The following is a 22,862-nucleotide window of genomic DNA, read 5'->3' as shown; positions in this document are numbered from 1 at the left end:
ACGCCGCGGCCGCCTAAGAATAAAATTCTGAAAATTAAATGAATTGACACACACCTGAAACGGGTGTTACAAAATAGATCTATAAAATTTTCATTTTTATGGAAAATAATGAAAATGTAGTATGAAAATAAATAACGAAAAAAGTTATAAATAAAATAGATGATAAATATGATGATAGAAATTAATTTCCAAGTCAGAGTAGTATTGGAGGACTTAAAGTTAAGGGACTTTTTATGTCATAATTAGAAACTCCTAGGAATTAGATGATGAGTTTTAGGCATAACAAAACAAACTTAAAACTTTTAAGTGTACATGTAACCGAAAACAAGATCTATGTTTTCTCTATTGAACCTATAACTAAGAACATCAAAATAAGAACCCTAGAAACCATAGGTAATTTTGAAAAATTAGGATTACATACCTCATTGTTATTATAGAAAATAACAATTATCCTTGACTTGTAGAAGCTTTGGAAGTAAGCACCACAAATGACATGCCTTTGGTGGTTCACACCCAAGCTAGCAAGAAGGAAGATTATGGAGAGAGGAGAGGGAGGAGTATAATTTCGTCTATTCCTTGAGGAATTGGAGTGGCAAAAAATGATAGGGTTAAGGCTCCTTATATAGTGCAACTTGGAAACCACAGATAAACCCAAAACCAATATAATAATATTATCTTGAATTGGTAATTATCTAGCTTGCTAATTATCATCCAAAGATAATTCTAGAACCCTAAAACCATCCTAAAACCGTCCAAGGCTCTAGGGAGGTTCTATAATGCCTCTTGTTCAACTATTGAACAATTACACTTTAACCCCTACACTTTTGATTAATTTCATTAATCTCAAAATTAATTCCAATTAACTTCTGATTAATTTTTAATTATATATCTCTATTTCTAATTCATATATCATTCTCATAATATATTAATAAATTATATTTCAATTTATTAATCAAATGATAAATCAACCTCTCTCTCCAAAAATCATCATGTCCTATCGCTAGGTTTGAGGTAACCCAAAATGACTGTGCTACTATCAATTCAAGTTTATACCAATAATAGTTATGAGCTTAGACACATAATCCAACATTAGATCTCTTTCTCCCTCTTTTCATGTCATTCATGATTTCATCCATGTGAAGGTTTTCTACATGGAGATCCTTTGCATTAGATCTCTTTCTCCCCTCTTTCATATCTTAGTGATTTAAGGTAGTTTTCTTTGTAATCTCTTTATTCCATTAACTAAGGTTTGGATTTTGATTAAAATCTTGAAATTTATCTTTATAGTTAGTTAATGAGTGAATCTAGTTCTATTTCTAGCATATGAACTCCTAAACTCTATGGAATAAATCATTAATTGGTTGTTGTGGAGTTTGATGAGGATTTGAGGAAGTAGAAACTCTATCTATAGTGGATTCATGTTTAATTTGATTTAAATGATTATTTTTGATTGGATTTTTTTTCTAATGATTAGAAATCAGTTATCATGTTGGATTAGCCGTCTATCTTCATGAGATTCCTTATTTGGATCTAATCTCATATTTGAGTTGTCTATTGGCAATGATGAGTTATACTCTAGCCTCTAAGCATAAAACTAAATTCAAATCTAGATTCTAGCTAGAGTCCTTGACTTAATTGTTCATTTGTGATTATCCTTATGATGATTCTATTGTTTCATGAGTGATTTGTGAAGTAATTAGTGATTCTAATGATGATCCACCATAGTAATGCATTGGATTATTTTCAAACATCAATGGTAAACTCAAAAACCTTTTGTAAATATTTTAGAGCGACAAATGATTTCAAAACCCAAGGTATTTAAAGTCTTAATAGTGCTTTATAGATCTAATTGCACTACTAAATGTTTTATAAGAACTAAAGTCTAATAACTACACTTTTGGAACTGGAATCTTGTACTCAATATGGAATAAAAAGTTAACTAAGTGGAATTGAACATTAAAGAGTTTATCATGATGATTAGAATCCTTATTGAGTAATCATTAAGTCATTAGGATGATTATAAGCGATGTGGAAAGCCATTAAGAGCATATGGACCAAAGTTGATGTCATAATGTCTTCATGAGCTTCCTTATAGTTCATGTTATGTCTAATTGTGTTAACCAATAGTTGTACCAGATTATTTTCATTTTTTTTATATTTTTTATAAAATATATATTGCCATTTAGGAAAAAAAAAACAAGTTTTTTTTTTACCTAAAGACGACCTCCAGGGAATATGGATCCAATGGTAAAATAAAAATAAAATTCATGGGATTGTTTAATTGTAACAACAAAGGAAAAAAAGCATTAATGCTTATAAAAAACAAATGATTTAATTTTAAGAGCATTTTTCTTAGGATTTATTGTGTCTATGATGCTTAACGACTCTAGTAAATCAATATATATTTTCTAGGTTTTTTACTAATGATTTTTTAATCTTATGTATATTACAATAATGTCTTAAGAGCATTTTTCTTACCATTTATTGTGTCTATGATGTTTAACGAGTCTCGTAAATCAAAATATATATCCTAGGTTTTTTTTTTCTAAATGATTTTTTAATGTAATGTCTCTTACAACAATATCTTATTCCGTCTTGATATATGTGAAATTTATGAGTAATTTAGGAGTATAATTAGAATTGTCTTTTAAAAAATAACGTGTTTGGCAACTAATTTTTAAAAGTTTTTAGATTTTAATTTTTAAGAAAAACTTGAATTAAAAAACTACGATAGCAAATATGATTATATAACTTTTATTTTAAATAAAAAATTAATAATACAAAAGTTATTAGAAATGGTTTTTTCAAATTCTTTTTGTTTACATTTTCTTTAAATATATATATATATATATATATATATATATATATATATATATATATATATATATATATATATATATATATATACACTAGCTGTGAGACACCCATATATTACATGAGTTAATTTAAAAAAATGTTAAATATAAATATCAAAATATTTGAGAACTTTGAATTTATAAGAAAATAAAAAAAATAATGTTTTATTTTAATGGAAATATTTTTTATCTTTTAAATTGAAACAAATAATTTAAATAAAGAAAAAAAACTAATGAGCTTTAATTTTGAGAATTTTGAAATTAAAAGGTAAGTTAATTAGTGAAATTAATATTCATTTATTATAATTATTACATTAAAATATTATGTGAAATTTAATAAAATAGAAAAATTCATAAATGAATGTGAATTTTTTTTTAAAATAACCACAAAATAGTATTTGACAAATTGAATAAAAGTGTGTCAAGTTGCAAAAAAAAAAAAAAAAAACATTCATTTATTAGAGAGGTTTTAAATTTTCGTTTTCAGTTTATATATTACACTCAATAACTAGTTTCGTCAAAAAAGCCCTAAATGCTATGTTAACTATAGCCAATCTATTTCGTCGTGTTTTCGAGATTTTAAAAGAGGGAAAGGGAATGAAAGCAATGGAAATGGAAGGAAAGATGTGTTGTTGAGTTCTTTTAGGAAGGGGAAAGATGGAATGGAGATGAAAGCAAGTGTTGTTGAGTTTCATTTAAGATAGAAAAAGAAAGGAAATTGAGAGATTAGGAGAAAAAAAAAGAATTTTTTTTATATAATTTCTTTCCTCCCACTTTGGAGAAGATTGTAAGGGAAAGAGTTGTTAAACTTTTTTTTTTCTTTCTTTCCCTTCCTTTTTCTTTATAAAAAACTCGAGAATAGGGGAGTTTTTATGAATTATTTGGTTTTTAATTTTTGTTTGCATTTTATCTTTTAACTTATCAAATGATAAATAAAGCAATTTACCGAAAAATAAAACCAATGAAATTGGTCAAAAAGCCTTAAGAATTTAAAATAGAATGACAGTAATATGCGCGTAATAAGTGGATATTATTTAATTATTAAAAAAATAAACAAATAGCATTTTTGGATCAATCAATCCATACAAAATATATTTGTTTTGTCAGTTACCTAACCTTCCACTACATCAGATATATGACCATTTGGGTTGGCTATCATTACTTCTTGGCCGGGATTATAGTGACTATTCATGCATGCTACTTCTAAAATTGAAGACAATATTTATTCTTGTATGAAATTAAATTATCAATTATTTTTTGTGATCATAATTATTTAATAATTTATAATAATAAGAATAACGATAGAGCTATATAATAAAATTGTGATCGTAATTAGTTAATAAGTTTCAATAATAAGAATAACTATAGAGTTATATATTGAAAATATTTGTTTTTTTAAATCACTCATCTATAACTATGTTCAATAGATCATTAATTTGCTATTTATATTTTATTATGTGGATTTCAAATGTGCAAGGTACTATTCAACATTTTATATAACATCCATTAAGCCATAATTTATTCATTTTGTGAATAGAATCGTTTTATCTTAGCTATCACTTATCGATACTGGATAATTGCAACCTATGGCAGAAGCCATATAAGGTTGAAATATGCTCTAATGGTTTAACATAATTTATTCATTTTGTGAATAGAATCGTTTTATCTTAGCTATCACTTATTGATACTGGATAATTTTATCTTAGCTATCACTTATTGATACTGGATAATTGCAACCTATGGCAGAAGCTATATAAGGTTGAAATATGCTCTAATGGTTTAATGAAACATAAAATTTTTTGTCGACGTACTGAATACAATTAAAAATTAAGTGACTTAAAAAGAAAATTGAAAGGTATTGATAACAATTTTGTAACATTAACCCATTTTCAAACAACTTAAAAGTTGTGATTATGATTATTAATATAAGACGAATTTCCATGCATTGAGTTGGTTAAATAATCTTTTATATATATATATATATATATATATATATATATATATATATATATATATATATATATATATATTATTTAAATTGGTTATATAGTTGACATTAACCGTGACATAATAATTTTTACATTAAGTTTATATATATATATATATATATATATATATATATATATATATATATATATATATATATATATATATATATAATCTTAAGAATTTTGAATAATATTACTCAATAACTTATGTAGCTATCTTTTAATTTCAATCATGATGATTATTTAAAATACAATCATTTAAAAGATAATGATTATATAATTAAAAATTTGATGTTATTATTGTTTATAATTATTATTCATTGATTTTGAAACCATTTGATATTATTAATTTAATACATTCGTAATATTTAAACATTTTGAACTATTTTGAAAAATAGTATTTGAATAATTTTTTTAAGTTTATTTAATATTTTAATTTATATTTTAGATTTAGTAAAACATTTTATTTAACGAATAAGTGTTTTATAATAATTATTTTTAAATTTTATTAATAATAAGATAATATTTTATATTTAATAGCATATTTTAATTTAAAAGATTAATTATATTAAGTTGGAATTAAAAGATCCTGAAGGTTTCAAATGTATAATATGATAGAACAAATGTTTCCTTTATAATAGAGTATGACATGTCCATATTAACTCTCAATTGTCATTTTTTCACAAAACACCTAACATTTTTTCCAAACATACCTTGTTATTTTGTGATGATTTGATGACACGATTATGTTTATTATAATTATTATAGTGTTTTGCATGCTTAGATGATAAATTTACATTTTATGAAATTGCATGTTAAATGATGTTAAGTTAATGAAGTACATGTTACATCTCATTCATTAGGTTTATGAATGAGACGACTTTGTTTGTTCTAGACACTTTACAAATTCTTTGAGACTTATCAATTCTTTACACATGTTAGAAGATATAGACAATACATGTATAACCCACTAGTATTGCCTATTTGTATAATCAATTACTGTACAGTTCTATCTGTTTAAATTATTGTGAAGCTATCTATTAATAGAAATTCTATAATCAACATGGTATCAAGAGTGTATCCTTTGAAAACCGTACACATTCCACAATCATCGCTTTAGGCGTCTTACGTCTCCTAGAGACGTTGTGCGCCACCATCATATACTTCTTCTCTTTTATCTTTACGATCAAATGGCAGGAGATAATTTCATTTCACTGCCTTCCTTTCCCTCTTTTAGAAATGTCCTAGAAAATAAACAATATCAAATCCCATGTCCTCAACTTCGATACCTCAAATCATCTTAATTGTATGATTAGTTGGAGTTATGTGAACCTCAATTGTCTTAGTTTTGTTAGAATTGATCACATCGACACCACTAGTCTTGCTTCTATGATCCTCGAGGTGAATATTCTTAGGCTTATGTGGCTATTTAAACATAAGTTGAATGTGACATGTATCTTGCTTGTTGTAAAGTCCATTTAGTTGCAAATTGCAAAATCCAACGATGAGGGATTAATTATGATGAGACATTCAAAATGATTGTAAAGAGGCTACTTACATTGGCTTTTACGACATCTGATAATAATCTTTTATATTTATTTATTTCAATGGACAATTACTTTCTTACTTTCTCATATATGTGGATAATATAGTCCTCACAATATCATCCCCATATCTCTCAAACACACCATTTTAACTCTCATCCTCGAGTTCTCCATAAAAAATATTACAAAACTCAACTATTTTCTCGAGATCTATGCCATTCATAGCCATCATCGATTGCTCCTTAGTCAATAGGATTGCACCACATGCATTATTAGGCTATCCGGAGTGGGGGTAGAAGAGGACGTGGATAGCCAAGTCACCCGTGAACATCACCCCGGTGTCCGATGGCTTGGCTGTGGAATGGCGATGAAGACACATGAAGACAATGCATTTGATTGGTTATGAATCTGGTCCCTCATATTTTCTCTCATTCTCTCTCCTCGTTTTGCCCCTTAACTACCAACCTACCAGTAAACACCATTTCCACAACCTAGTGGGTAAGTTATGGAATGGCAGGCTGGCAGCGCTTTTTCGGTGGCTTGGGTGTGACCACTCCCCATACCTTAAATGTGTGGATATGATATACTTCAAACCCCATCATATATTGGTTGACACAATGTCTAAATTAGTCTCCATTATATCTTTAGTTATTATGCCTTCTCTTTCTATTGGATTTTAGGCGGTGCCTTCCAATATCTTATTTTCATACGGTTGGACCTAACATAAGTAATCCAAACAAATTTTATCCTTACATGCAAGATTTAAAAATATATGTAAGGATCAATTTAGTCCCTTAAATAACATATTGTGGTACATTCAGGGGTTATTGACCATGATCTCTAGCTTTATGTTTCACCATCATCAAACCTTACCTGCTTATTTGTATATAATATAGGATGGCTTTCGTGCAACTAGACAATCTACATATGGACATTGCATGTTCTCGGGGAACAATCTTCACTCTTAGTCATACAAGTATCATGTCATGATTTTATAAATCCAATGTTAAGGGAAAATACAGAGGAATCACCATTGTTGCAATAAGGATTTGTTGGCTACACAACCTCTTATGAAAACTCTATGCTTCACTCACCAAAGTGACCATTATTTAGGGTTACAATGTTAGTTTTTCCTACATATCCTTGATGACATCTATTTTATGCATATATTTACGACGTTTACTTATTATTTTATACTATGTTTTTATGTTATTTAGAGCTAATAGATACTTAATATGCTTTAGAATGTTTAACTATAGTTAAAATTTGGGCTGGAATGAAAAGGAGAATAAACCACCATTGTTGCAACATAGATTTGTTGGCTACACAACCTCTTATCAAAACGCTATGCTTCACTCACCAAAGTGACCATTATTTAGTGTTACAATGTTAGTTTTTCCTACATATCCTTGATAACGTCTATTTTATGCATATATTTATGACGTTTTCTTATTATTTTATACTATGTTTTTATGTTATTTAGAGCTAATAGATACTTAATATGCTTTAAAATGTTCAACTATAGTTAAAATGGGAGATGAAATGCAAAAGGAGGGGAAATGAGCTAAAATAACGCAAAAAGGATGTTGCTAGACAGCTTGACCCCTTGTCAGTGTTTTGACCATATCTCATGACTCATAACTCCGATTGACGAGATTCAAAATGATCTGAAACCTAGACAAAATTTTGGACAATTTTTGTGTTATAAGCAAATGATGATTCCCAACTACCACGATGTGGTGACACCACCACGACGTGTTAAATCAAAACTTCAAGATCGTTGAGATTGACTTGGAAAATACGGGACATACACGAGGACCACGACTGTCGTGGTGATCATATTTTAGAGAATCGATATGTTTCAAGCATTTGGATGATTTTTTTTTTGGGGGGGGGGGATTTACAACTTTTATTGATCCTTGGTCGACAAGAAACCTCAGAGAAACTGTTTTGAGTGTCTAGAAGGCGGCCGAAAGGCCGTTAAGCTGACAAGAGCGAAGATCTGAAGGATTAAGGAGCAAATTCTTATCGTAAATCATATGGTTTGTTGTTCTGATCATGATTATCATTCCACTGTGATTCCATTATGTGCTACTTTCTAATTTGGGTATTAAAACCTTTTACTTTGTGTTTATGATTGAATGAATCTTCGAGTTTATGATTTAATTTCTATTTGGATTGTATATTGTCATTTAATTTATTTTTTCAAGTTTTATTGAAAGATCCATATGTGTTAAAGATTGTTACTTTATTCTCTATTGCTGAATTAATAGAGTTGAAATGATCATTTTGACTGTGTTGATTTGAATCATAGTTGTCCATGACCATTGGTGATTATGACTAGAGTTGGACCAAAACCTAGGGTTAGAAAATAAAGTGGTGAACTTTAATGTGTGTTCTTGAGTAGATGACCATTCTATGTGTGATTTAACTCCTATGACCATTAGGGTTAAATATAATCAAATCTTGCTAAATACAAACTAAATACTGATTTGCATGATTGTTTGTTCACTTGATCAATGAATTAATAGTTGTGTTGAAATCAAAGGATTAGTAGCGTGACCATGATGCTAGTCATATTAGGAATCGGTGAATAATGAATGAATATCCATTGCACTTGAGTAATTAATCATGGTTTTGAGATGTAATCCAATCTAAACTAAAGTACCTGAAGTGATTTGCCTTCAATCGATTTATCGTATTTGTTGTTTACTTGTTCATTTGAGATTAAATTCCATAAAACCCCTATTGACTGCTTTTATGTGTAACCTATAATAAAAAACTTCAAATTAATTCACCACCGTTCCCATAATGTTCGACACCTGGTCTTTACTACAACTATACTATTGCACGATTTGGTTCACTGCCTAGTGTGTTTAATAGTTTTGGTTGCGATAAAATCAATTTTATAAATTTAAAATTTTAGCAATTAAATTATAGACATAAAAAGACACATCAATCTTCAAACCCAATTCAACATTAATATAAACCAAACATGTTGACATTGACATCCACTTCATTCGAAATCGGTCCATTTTAGATTTGATCCACATTCTTTCATGTAATTCTTGATACATCAATATCTTCACCAAAAGGCTCACATCTATTTTAATTCACAAGTTCAGTCCAGTTTTAACATGCAAAGCAAATCCCCAAATCAAATTACAAGGGGATATTTTATTTGTACATATTGACCATAATTGTATGGCCCATTATTAGGCCTTTTTTTTGTGTACTCTTTAATCGCATTGTTGCATTTATTCAAATTAATATGAAGATATCTATTAAAGCAAATTCAGTATTTAACGACATGTTCCTGGGTTTATGTGGTCTATACATTATCTGTGGTTTTAGAGGTTCCAATACTTTCAATCAGACCATTCACAATCATGAAATCTAGGTTGAAAGTGAAGTTATACCTCATTTGGTGCTTAAATCTTTGCTTTGCACCATTATATATTCAAAAAAAAAATATATCGTCAATATTGCTTTGAAGAACCAAAAATCACACTTTTGGGTTTTAATATTATTTTCAAATGAAGAAATTAGGTGTTTATCTGTGTTACTAATTAGGTGTTCTTGAATATCCTAATGTTTGGTATGTTAAAAGCATTAGTTGATGAAGTTGCGCGACTAAAGAAAAATTGCATGAGTATGTTTGGTCGACCATAAGATATACTTGATCGAGAGGGTTATTTTATTGTTGTTATTACTATGAATAATTGAGCATTTCTTATTGTTCTTTACGATTTTTACTTTGATATCTGTAGATTATCTTATTGTAAGTGTTTGATTAGTATAAATAGTTTCCTTCTCATTTTAGTGATTTGTGTGACTATATGAGCGTGACTCTCGTACAATAATATGAGACCACCTTAAAGTCTTTAATATAGTGGACCCGACTCTTTGGTGTGGACCATGAAGTGGACTTAGCCTCACATGAGTTGAACCATTCTATATTGCTATGTTTTTTGCAAATTTCTCTTTCCTCTTTTATTTGTATTTGTCTTACGAACATTGTTCGAAAACATTTGTTGTGCAAGATTTTATCTAAACCATTATTTTTATCAAGTAAAATCAATAAGTTCCTTTTAGCATCGAAGTAACTTGTTGCAACTTCAATCACCATGGATAGAGGTAGTAAACTCTAATACCAAACGAACTCCATTACAACCAACCCAAGAAAAAGTCAATAAGAACGGAAAAGAAAAGGCAAAATTAGGAACACACTAAATGAGATATAAGAAAAATCTCTCTATTCTAATAAATAAATAAATTTATTCTCTTATTGATAATCCTTATTAATATTATATGTCAATTATCATGACACATGTCAACCCGTTAATTCTTCATTTAAAATTTAGAGTTTTAAATTTTTCATTCTAATTATATTATATTATTAATTGATTTTTTATTTCAAAGTTCAAATTTTAAATTTTACACTCTAATTACATTAAATTAATAACATTAGAATAAAATATATAATCAAATTAATATATATTATAAGATGATGTAATTTCATGTATTTATTTAAATCAAGGATTATAATTTTATATAAATGAAAAAATATCTCTTAATAAATAATATATCTAAAATAATTGATTAATAATTTTGAGTTTTTATTAAGAAAATTTAATTAATTTTATAACCATTGTTTTTATGAGTTATAAACTATTAGACTAATAAACCTAAAAGGTGGTTAACGTTGATTACATATTATTACATTGTAATGAGAATGATAAACACCAACTAATGAAGTAATGAAGCACATTGTCACACTACCTCAATAGATGTGTATATCATTGTAATCTCGACCTAATCTATAAGTACCATAAAAACAATATTTAGAATGTAATTAATCTGGAATCCAAATTACATATTTAACTAAAAATTACAAGCAACTATAGAATTACTACAGGGTACTATGTTATAAATCAAATACCACCTCTCTCACGTACAACTCTGCCAACCTCTCAGTGGAAGAGCTCTCACTGATAGCAAGGAAGTAGGCACTCTTCGTCAACCTGTCCACAATCACCCAAATTGCATCGACTCCTCTAGTAGTCCTCGGCAATTTGGTGATAAAATCCATGGTAATATGTTCCCACTTCCACTCGGGAACCTCCAACGGCTGCAACTTACCATGCGGTCTCTGGTGCTCGGCCTTAACCTTACGACAGGTTAAGCACCTCTAAACAAACCACGCAACATCCCTCTTCATACAGGGCCACCAATACTCTCTCTTTAGGTCCAAATACATCTTAGTGGCCCCAGGATGGATCGAGAACTTCGATCGATGAGCCTCTTCCATAAAAATGGTACGCGTCCCGCCCACAAACGGTACCCAGATACGACCCTGGAATGTCATAAGCCCCCGGCTATCAGTAACGAACTCCGATACCAACCCGGCAACTAGTTCTCTCTTCTGGTTTTCTGATCCCACGGCCTTAGCCTGGGCCCCACGAATGGTGTCCAACACCGGAGTCATCACTGTCAACCTCAAACAAACATCTCGCATCGGGGCGCTCTCCGCCCTTCGGCTCAGTGCATTGGCTACAACATTAGCGTTACCTGGGTGGTACAGGATCTCGCAGTCATAATCCTTTACCACATCCAACCATCTCCTCTGTCACATATTCAGGTTGGGCTGATCCATCAAGTACTTCAAGCTCTTGTGGTCCGTGTATATGGTACACCGAACCCCATACAGATAATGACGCCAGATCTTGAGGGCGAACACCACTGCCCCCAACTCTAGATCGTGGGTGGGATACCTCGTCTCATGAGGCTTCAGCTGCCTCGATGCGTATGCTATCACATGCCCTCTCTGCATCAGTACCGCTCCCAACCCTAATATCGACGCATCACAATACACCACAAAGTCCTCCACCCCCTCCGGAAGGGCTAAAACTGGGGCTTCGCACAGTCTCTGGCAAAGTGTCTCGAAGGAGGCCTGCTGCTCTGGGCCCCATGAAAAAGCAACACCCTTCCGGGTCAACCTGGTGAGTGGCACGACGATCTTGGAGAAATCCCTGATAAATCTCCGATAATAGCCTGCCAGCCCTAAGAAACTCTTGATCTCGGTGGGTGACCTCGGCACCTCCCAACTCATCACTGCCTCAATCTTGGCCGGGTCGACCAATATCCCTTTCTGGTTAAGGAGGTGCCCTAGGAACTGGACCTCTTGCAACCAGAAATCACACTTGGAGAATTTGGCATAAAGCCTCTCCGATCTCAGAACTCCAAGAATCTCCCTCAAATGCTTCTCATGCTACTCTCTGGATCTCGAATACACCAAAATATCATCGATGAACACGATCATCGAGCGATCCAACATCGGCCTGCACACTCTGTTCATGAGATCCATGAAGACCGCCGGTGTACTGGTGAGTCCGAAAGGCATCACCACAAACTCGTAATGCCCATAACGAGTCCTGAACGCTGTCTTCTGGATGTCCTCATCTTGGACCCTCACCTGATGATACCCAAACCTCAAATCGCTCTTGGAGAACCAAGATGCTCCCTGCAACTGATCGAACAAATCGTCGATCCTCGGCAACGGGTAACGGTTCTTGTCCTTCAGCTTGTTCAACTCCCGGTAATCAATGCACATCCGGTGCGAACCATCCTTTTTCTTGACAAAAAGGATAGGCGCTCCCCACGGCGAGCTGCTCAGCCGAATAAACCCCTTCCCCAGCAACTCCTGAAGTTGCGAGGATAACTCCTGCATCTCTGGAGGCGCAAGGCGATAGGGCACCTTGGCGATAGGTGCGGCCCCCGAAACCAAATCGATACTGAACTCCACCTGCCTCACGGGAGGCACACCTGGCAACTCCTCCGGAAATACGTCCGGGAACTCATGCACTAACGGAACCTCATCAACTGACCTCGGTCTCTCTGAGTCAACCCTTGTATCCATCACATACGCTACAAAGCCCCTACAGCCCTACTGTATACACTGTCTCGCTCTAGCGGCCGAACAAAATGCTGACCCAGAACGTGTACCCTCACCGTACACCGTAAGAACTCCCCTACTAAGGTCTCGTATGGTCACCAGCTGTCGCTCGCAATCGATAACGCTCCGAATCTGCTCAACCAATCCATGCCCACGATGACACAGACATCCCCCATCGCAATAGGAACTAAATCAATCGGGAATTCAACACCGAAAATCTCGAGTACACACCCTTGGATCACCTCTGTGGCATACACCGCCCTCTCATCAGCTATGGAAACTCTCAGAGGTCGACTCAACGCCTCACGACTAGCATTGATGTGCTGACTAAAAGCCAAAGATACAAAAGACCGACTCGCACCCAAGTCAAATAACACCAAGGCAGGTACAGAACTCACAAGAAAAGTACCTACGCATAACATAATATAAGCACAATATATCAACATCAAAATAAATACACGAAAGAATACATACCAGCCACGACATCGGGCGCTGTGCGGGCCTCCTCCGTGGTCAACTGAAAGGCTCTTCCTCGTGCCTTCGGTGCCTCGACATTCACTGACCGGCTCTCAGTAGCTCTGATAGCAGCAGGGGCAGATGTAACATCCCTCTCTGGCACGTATCATAATATTGTCCGCTTTGGACCACTCGACACGAGGACTTCCCAGGGGGTCACCCATCCTGGTACTACTCCCGCCCAAGCACGCTTAACTGCAGAGTTCTTATGGGATCTGCTGCCCTCACGGCTTTAAAACGCGTTGTGATAAGGAAGGTATCCACACGCCTTATAAGAAATGCTTAGTTCTCCTTCCCAGACGATGTGGGATCAGATCTAACCCACTTTCACCCCCCATTATAGGGTTCGTCGTCCTCGTCGAACACATCGACCCGTGCCCTGGCTCTGATACCATTTGTAACATCCCCCTTTGGCACGTATCACAATATTGTCCGCTTTTGGCCACTCGGCACGAGGGCTTCCCAGGGGGTCACCCATCCTGGTACTACTCCCGCCCGAGCACGCTTAACTGCAGAGTTCTTATGGGATCTGTTGCCCTCACGACTTTAAAACGCGTTGTGTTAAGAAAGGTATCCACACCCCTTTTAAGGAATGCTTAGTTCTCCTTCCTAGCCGATGTAGGATCAGATCTAACCCACTTTCACCCCCCATTATAGGGTTCGACATCGCCGTCGAACACATCGACCCGTGCCCTGGCTCTGATACCATTTGTAACATCCCCCTCTGACACGTATCACAATATTGTCCGCTGTTGGCCACTCGGCACGAGGACTTCCCAGGGGGTCACCCATCCTGGTACTACTCCCGCCCGAGCACGCTTAACTGCAGAGTTCTTATGGGATCTACTGCCCTCACGGCTTTAAAATGCATTGTGATAGGGAAGGTATCCACACCCCTTATAAGGAATGCTTAGTTCTCCTTCCCAGACGATGTGGGATCAGATCTAACCCACTTTCACCCCCCGTTATAGGGTTCGACATCGCCGTCGAACACATCGACCCGTGCCCTGGCTCTGATACCATTTGTAACATCCCCCTCTGACACGTATCACAATATTGTCCGCTGTTGGCCACTCGGCACGAGGACTTCCCAGGGGTCACCCATCCTGGTACTACTCCCGCCCGAGCACACTTAACTGCAGAGTTCTTATGGGATCTGCTGCCCTCACGGCTTTAAAATGCATTGTGATAGGGAAGGTATCCACACCCCTTATAAGGAATGCTTAGTTCTCCTTCCCAGACGATGTGGGATCAGATCTAACCCACTTTCACCCCCCATTATAGGGTTCGACTTCCTCGTCGAACACATCGACCCGAAAGTGGGTTAGATCTGATCCCACATCGTCTGGGAAGGAGAACTAAGCATTCCTTATAAGGGGTGTGGATACCTTCCCTATCACAACGCGTTTTAAAGCCGTGAGGGCAACAGATCCCATAAGAACTCTGCAGTTAAGCGTGCTCGGGCGGGAGTAGTACCAGGATGGGTGACCCCCTGGGAAGTCCTCGTGCCGCGTGGCCAAAAGCGGACAATATTGTGATACGTGCCAGAGGGGGATGTTACAGTTGGTATCAGAGCCATTAGTTTAAGCGAACTAGGAAATTGTAGGAAAATTTCTAGACTTAAACTTAGATTACTAAGTAATGATTGTGAGGAGTGTGTCTAAAATATGTTAGGTAGTACACCTAAATTGACACAAGCACTAGTTTATTCTAGGAATGATGCCTAAAAAGCTTTTATGTGCTAAATGTTTTGTGTGATAGCTATATTGATGCTATTATTTGTTCGGATCTATGGTCTGTTGCCGACCGAATCTGGAAACCTTATGTGTGTAGGATTCTAAGCGTATGACTACGATATTAGAACTAGCATGTAAACGTTTTGGAGTGATAAGGAGATTTATACGTTTATCGTAATTAAAGCTTTCTTATCTTAAAATTCTCGCTTGGTACACCGAATGTCTGCTTGGATGTACAAGAGGTCATGGTGAAGACTCGTAGAGAAATTGAGTAAATGGAGGAAATGAAAAAGGCTTATGATAGTGGATGACACCTATCAGAAGATATCGTAAGTGTGGTATCTTGCCTTTAGAGTATGTCTTATGAAATAAAAGTACGTTTAGAGGAGTACGGTACGTCTGAAGTACGTTTTGGCATGATGATGGAACGATTGGTGAAATTCTCAAAGTTGTCTCATCGTCTGGTATTTCCATCACCAATCGAGTTGAAGTAGAGTTGGTGATTGAAGATTGAGCAATGAAGAAGTCCTAGTAGAGTCTACGAAAATTGTTTATGATTATTTGGACACATTCGTATGTGTTAAATTGTTTTGTCATTTTCTTGTATGGTGACTTGGTCGACTGTGGGACAATACTTGGGACGAGTATGAGTAGGTGTGAAAGGTAGTAGATGCATATACTACCGGAAGCACAGGACTCGCACTTGGATCAGGGAAAGTCACAAGGTTACCAAGAAGCTAGTAATTGATTCCGTTTTGTTCAAGTGTGTCATTACCCTTGTTTCGGTAGTGACTAGTAAGATGATTGTTAATCCGACCCTAGTGGTCATATTCAAATTGAGTCCGACTACGGTGAGTATGTTACATGGTTCAAAGAACCAAGTTCGAAGTAACATTGGACGTAAGTCAGAGATTGAAGTTAATGCGATCATTGGTATCGCACTCGTTGTTCATAAAGTTTGTAGCTAGAAATGCTACATGCTGAAATGTGATTATATCACATTAGAATATGAAGGAAGGTATATTCCATTTTGGAATTTGACTCTAAGAGACTTGAGTCAAAGCGTTGCATCATGCGATGAGAGGTTAATGGAGCACGACCCATCGATCTGTTACAATAGATAAACGAAAGTATTTATCCTAAGAAGAAGAAGGAGTCCACAATAAGGACTTATTTGGTAACTCGAAGGTTACGATCGAAAGTACAACATAGTACGACAGGCAGCTACAAGATTGGGCATCGTCTGCGGTTAAGAAAGCCATAGAGCTAAATACTCTATCGAGGAAAACATAGAAATTACGGTTATTACCTAGGATGAAGAGATAACGTGTGGAATCATTATGCAAGTCCTATTTCGTTGATGATTCCGGGACGTAATCATCCTAAGGGGGAGATAATTGTAACGCTCGTAGATCCAGGCTAGTCAAATTAGAGACGATAAGCATCAAAAATGACTTTTTAATGGAAGATTATTTAGAAGGATTAATCTTAACCAAGTTGTAGTATATGTCACAAGGTTTCCGTGCATATAAAGAACGCCAAAATCCGAGTTATAACGAAGAAGTTATGACCTGTCGAAGTTTCGCGACAGAACCGGCACGACCTAGCGCGACCCAGCGCGACGTAAATAGTGAATTTAAGGTAGATAGTGATATGTGCTTATTTAGTCATAGAAATCATTCATTATTTTAGTAATTATTGTTGATTTTATATCATTTAATGAACAAAAGGTACTTAATTAGCTTAATATTTCAATTTCAGCAATAAAAGACATGCTTGGATGAAAAAGGAAGAGGATTGAGTGATTGGAAGCTTGGAGATCAAGGATTAAAAGAAGGATCTAAATAAAAGAAGAAACTCGACGAGTTTTTAGCATAAACTCGACGAGTTTATTAGAATATTCTAGATTTAAGGATGCCTTGCCGTACACGCTGAGCGCGCGAATTTTTAGAGAAACTCGTCGAGTTATTCTCAAAACTCGACGAGTTGGGTCGATTTTTGGAAACTATAAATAGATAACTTATAGGCCCGAACCCTAACTTTTGCTGGAGGCTAGCTGCGACTTTTGAAGATCAGAAGGGTTCTTGGAGCTGCTATTTTCGAGATTGCAACCTAAGAAACAATTTAGAAGAGAATCAAAGGCAAATAATCATTCTTCTTTTCTTAATCTTTGTTTTGAACCATGTTTGAATCATTAGATTTTGATTTTAGGTTATTAATTGCTGTAGATATGAGCTAAAAGCTTTTTACTTCTGTTTGGATGAGATAATCTTATGAACATGGTTTGATTGAGTGGTTGAATTGATATTAATTTGGTTATTCATCTTGTTAAGCTTATTAAAGATCCTTATGTATTGATGATAAATGTTTTTAGTTAACAAATAAGTGATTGAGTTGCATGATTACTTGATTCATATAGTTTTATGAATATAAGATTGTATGCCTAGGAATAGTGAATATGAAACTAGGGTTAACTATAAAATATGTAAATCAATGTGTAAGCATGTGTGATGAACATCTATACATGAGTTGATTGAATTGAAAAAATTTGATTAACTATTATTATAAGTCTTGCTTGATACGAATTGAACACTAGGAAACTTGTTAATTTAATCACTTGATCACTGTTTGAATTAACTTGTCTACTAAAGGATTGGTAATAATGAACATGAACCCAATCACATTAGGAATCGGTAACCATTGACATATTAATTCATTGCACCTGCCACGAAATCAACCATATGAATAAGTGAATCGAATCTAAGCAGAAGTCTCTTTTATCATTGAATCTAGTTGTACTTTCTTGTTCTTCTTAGTTGTTAATTGTCTTTGTTTGAAAGTTAATTGATTGATTAAGTTTCTAGTCTTGCAAAACTAGAGAAACCCCCTCTTTTATTAATTGTTTTTAATTAGGTAATACTAGTACTTAATTTGATTGTTACCGTTCCCTATGTTCGATACCCTACTTGCTTAAATTAAACTACTATCGATAGGTACACTGCCTGCGTGTGTTTGTTTACATTTGAGTTTGTTAGGATTAAAACCAGTTTGTTTTACACATATCAGATAGATATGTATCCTTAGTGATCTAAACGAGCTTCAAAGATTTCTTCGATAGTAGTCCAACGATAAAAAGACAGACGAAAACGGAGTTCAGATGAAGGAGTTATGAGTTTATAACGGAGTTTTCCTGTCCCGGCCTACTAAAGATAATATATAAGTAATATACTTATAATATATTAAAAATAAAGTCAAAATTAGCCAATGGAGTCTAAACGATAGTTGTAGAGCATAATCTCACCTTCGTGTCGATATAAAGAACGTCGAAAACGGAGTTCGTATGCGAAAGTTATGAGTTTCTGAAGTTTGGGGCGCGAAACCACAAAACTGTCAGAGACCACGACGTGGCAAGCAGTGCCACGACGTGGCAAGTCTCCTGAAAGCTCCGGGAGTCCCCCAAATGCAACTTGGGATGACGCATGCAGTGACGATCAAGCCCACGACGTGGCAAAAGGATCCCACGACGTGGCAAGGGCCAAATTTGCCCTATAAATAGATTTGAAGGGCCAGCCGACTATGGTTGCTCCATCCCTTCTCTCCCACTCCCGATACACCCTCGAAGCCCTATTTTAACCCCCCGAAGCCCCGATATCAACCCCGAGACCCGAAGCAAGTCCCGAAGCACCGAAGATCCCGAGAAGAAAAGAGTTTCTGAGCAGAAGCTCTGCCCGCGAGAAACCCGGTGTGTGAAGTGATCCCGGTTTCACCAAAGAATACTATTTCTACAAGCCATAGTATTGTCCGATCATCTTCTGATCAAGTGAGTGTATACTACCTTTCATAAACACGATTATAATACAAGTATTGTTTGAATGTATTAAGTATATGTTTGGTGTGAGTGTATAGTCACTTTCGTCTTACACATAGATATGAAGTATTTTATAAAATACGTGCTATGTGTGTGTATATATATATATATATATATATATATATATATATATATATAGTTGTTTATATGTGTGAGTGTGTGGTCACTTTCTTCTAACACATAAATATTAAGTATTTGCTATGAAATACGTGCTATGTGTTTATATATTGTTGTTTATTTGAGATGTTGGTGGAATACATGAACTATATAGGTTTTAATGAGTTAAAATGTATATTTATTTTGTAACTACAAATATGTTGGGTAGGACATGGGTAGATGAGATCCGTGAGTATGGATCAGATCAGGATTAGGGTATAGTTAACTGTCCCTATTCCGGGAGTATGGAATGGGTACAATTATTGATCCGGGAGTATGGATCAGATCTGGAGGTTAGTTTTAGATCCGTGAGTACGGATCAGGTAGTTTTAGATCCGTGAGTATGGATCAGGGGAAAAAGTTAGTTTTAGATCCGTGAGTATGGATCAGGTTAAAAGGTTAGTTTTAGATCCGTGAGTATGGATCAGGTAGTTTTAGATCCGTGAGTATGGATCAGGGGAAAAGGTTAGTTTTAGATCCGTGAGTATGGATCAGGTTAAAAGGTTTGTTTTAGATCCGTGAGTATGGATCAGGTAGTTTTAGATCCGTGAGTATAGATTAGATCAAGAGATTGGATTTAGATCTGAGAATGTGGAATAGGAAAAGAGATAAACTTGTTATTAATCCGGGAGTATGGATTAAGACATAGTTAATTGTCCCTAGTCCGGGAGTATGGATTAGGCACAGTTTAGATCCGGGAGTATGGATCAGAGCAGGATTTAGGTATAAATTGTCCCTAGTCCGGGAGTATGGATTGGGCACAGTTTTGGATCCGGGAGTATGGATCAGACCATAGGTAAACTTGTTATTAATCCGGGAGTATGGATTAAGACATAGTTAATTGTCCCTAGTCCGGGAGTATGGATTTGGCACAGTTTTAGATCCGGGAGTATGGATCAGACCAATAGGTAAACTTGTTATTAATCCGGGAGTATGGATTAAGACATAGTTAATTGTCCCTAGTCCGAGAGTATGGATTGGGCACAGTTTTAGATCCGGGAGTATGGATCAGACCAATAGGTAAACTTGTTATTAATCCGGGAGTATGGATTAAGACATAGTTAATTGTCTCTAGTCCGGGAGTATGGATTGGGTACAGTTTTAGATCCGGGAGTTTGGATCAGACCAAGAGATTAGTTTAGATCCAGGAGTATGGATTAGACCAAGAGGTTAGTTTTTGGTCCGAGAGTATGGATCAGGTGGAGAGATTTGTTTAGATCCGTGAGTAGGGATCAGATAAAGAGGAAAAGTTTAGATACGAGAGTTTAGATCGTGTCGTTGTGAGGATTGATGGGGTGGGATAAGAGTTACTTTTATATGGTGAAATTATATAATTTTGGATGTTCTATATATATTTATATGATATAACATTGTGGAATGAAAACCCTATATGCTCACCAGGATCCCAAGCCTGACCTACTCAGTTTTCTTTGTATCACAGGTATCGATACGAAGATATATTTCACGGAGAGATCAAAGGAGATGTAAAATCTTTAGTGTAAATAATGTAAGTTCTGTTTATGCTTATGTGTCTGTATCGGAACATGACATCCCGAGATTTTGTTATATAATAAAAATACATTTCTTTAAAGAAATGCTTTGATTAATCTTTATCATATTTTGGGAACAAATTCCGCAACTGTTTTCTTTAAAAGATTACTATGATTTTAAAAACAAGCATAAAAAAATCGGTCTTTTCTGGCTGTGAAATTGGGGATGTCACAGCAGATCCCTGAGATGCTCCTTGTGCTGATCCCCACAGCTGTGGACACTCTGCCTTCCGGTGTCCGGTCTGGTTCCAGTGAAAACATACTGCAAACCCCTTGGGGAAATCCTTGGCCATATGCCCCTCCTTGCCACATTTGTAGCAAGACCCTGCTCTGCACACCCCATCGTGGCTCTTGCCGCACTTGCCACAAGTGCGACCCCTCTTACTCCCTGGCCTCGAATCAGCGGGCTTGGCCCGCTTGGCTACCGGCTGAGACTGCACCGGTCGCCGATCCCTCCCCTGAGACTCAGCCTCTTCCCAAGCCTGGGTCTCCAGCTCTATCTTCCTCTTCCGGGCATTTGCCTGAAGCTCGGCAAATGTCCGGTACGTCGATTTCACCACGAACTCTCGTATGTCCTTCCTCAAAATGCTCAGATATCGGCTCATACGTGCTTGCTCAGAGGACACGTGCTCTGGGTAGAACATTGCCCGCTCATGAAACATCCTCGTAATCACTGTAACAGACTCAGTACGCTGCTTGAGGGTCAGAAACTCCTGGGCCAAACGCTCCTTCTCCACCTGGGGAACGTACTCATCTCGGAACATAGCAGTGAACCTCTCCCAGGTCACTACAGCAAGCTCAGCAGGCGTATAGTGTGCCGTCACAAACTTCCACCAATCCTTCGCTCCCAAGCGAAGCTGGTTCAGCGCGAACCGAACTCTCAAATGCTCTGGAGATGAGCAAGTAATGAAACACCCCTCTATGTCTGAAATCCACCTCATCGCCGCAATCGGATCTTGGGTCCCGTCAAACTCTAGTGGTTTTGTGTTGCTGAACTCTCGGAACAGCAACGCATCACCACCCTGCGGCCTAGTCGCAGCTATAGCTGCAGTGGCCGCAGCAACAACAGCCTCAGAAAGAGAAGCGTACTTCTCATCAAATGTCTCTATTAGCATGGTCTTGATAGACCCGAACATCTCTGGTATCTCTTCCCTGATGGCCGCAACCACCTCCTCCTAGATGATCCTACGGATCTCCTCATCACTCGTACCGCTGCCCCCTGGTGTGTGGCGTGTCCCAACCATGATCTCTCTCTCTGAAATACAACACAAGAATAAATATCAGGGACTCACTCGAGTATGCTCACACTCAAAAATACTCCACCCTACTTGTCCCTTGGTACTCCAAGGATTCTTACTTGAGCTGTGCACTGACCCGGTGTATTCAGTAGTACGGGCCCAATACTACCGTTCACACCGCATCAGCGTTCACCCCAAGTCCTCTTCCCAGAGTCCCAAATCCCAAGTACTCTACTCTCTCTAATCATATGATACTCGCTAGCAGATCTCTCATGATCTCCTTGCTGCTACCTAAACACTCTGAAGTATCCCTAGCAGCGAGACTCCTAGACTCAGGCATCACATATCAGGCCACTCTAGTCCTAATAAGAATACCTAGTCTACTCTAGCATGCATAGCATAGCTCATCATATAACATATCATATCATATCTCATAACACTTATTGTAATGGTATT

General features: G+C 36.0%; 2 pseudogenes; one reads left to right on the top strand and one right to left on the bottom strand.

Moving 5' to 3' along the window:
* Positions 1 to 13,985: 13,985 nt before the first annotated feature.
* On the bottom strand, positions 13,986 to 14,103 carry LOC145049168 (5S ribosomal RNA; annotated as a pseudogene).
* Positions 14,104 to 15,257: 1,154 nt separating this feature from the next.
* Positions 15,258 to 15,375, top strand: LOC145049152 (5S ribosomal RNA; annotated as a pseudogene).
* The last annotated feature ends 7,487 nt before the right edge of the window (positions 15,376 to 22,862 follow it).

Source organism: Lactuca serriola, chromosome 4, assembly GCF_051521515.1.
Source record: "Lactuca serriola cultivar US96UC23 chromosome 4, Lser_US96UC23_V15, whole genome shotgun sequence".
NCBI classification, from domain to species: Eukaryota; Viridiplantae; Streptophyta; class Magnoliopsida; order Asterales; family Asteraceae; genus Lactuca; species Lactuca serriola.
Note: the sequence above shows the minus strand (reverse complement) of the source record. Positions and strands in the feature narration are given on the sequence as shown.